This window comes from Diospyros lotus, chromosome 6 (assembly GCF_014633365.1).
Source record: "Diospyros lotus cultivar Yz01 chromosome 6, ASM1463336v1, whole genome shotgun sequence".
In the NCBI taxonomy this organism is placed as follows: domain Eukaryota; kingdom Viridiplantae; phylum Streptophyta; class Magnoliopsida; order Ericales; family Ebenaceae; genus Diospyros; species Diospyros lotus.
The window spans coordinates 13,093,084-13,093,484 of NC_068343.1; positions in this window are offsets into that span (position 1 = coordinate 13,093,084).

Consider the following 401-nt stretch of genomic DNA (forward strand, 5'->3'; position numbering starts at 1 on the left):
AATCACTATATTTAATTTAATGTAAATATTTAATGATTTGTTGTTCAAATGTAATAATTTTTGTGTATTAAATAGGAAATTCATATCAAGATTTTTTATTTTATATATTGCTGTACAATTTAATAATAAAGCTTATTAAAGTAACTTTTCAAAATATGGATTTAATGTTCGAGTTTTGAGACTTTGAGAGATTTTTGCTTTGAAGATAGGTAATAAAAAAACTTATTATACATTCCCTTGAGATGATTTTCATGGATGAACATATTTTTTTTTTTTGATAAATTTTTTATTATTATTTATATTGATTTTGCCATCAAATTTAGAAGGTGAAAGGATTCATGCAATAATAAAGCGTAAATTGGTTTGATCTTTTAAAATATTGATTTGTGATGGACAATTAT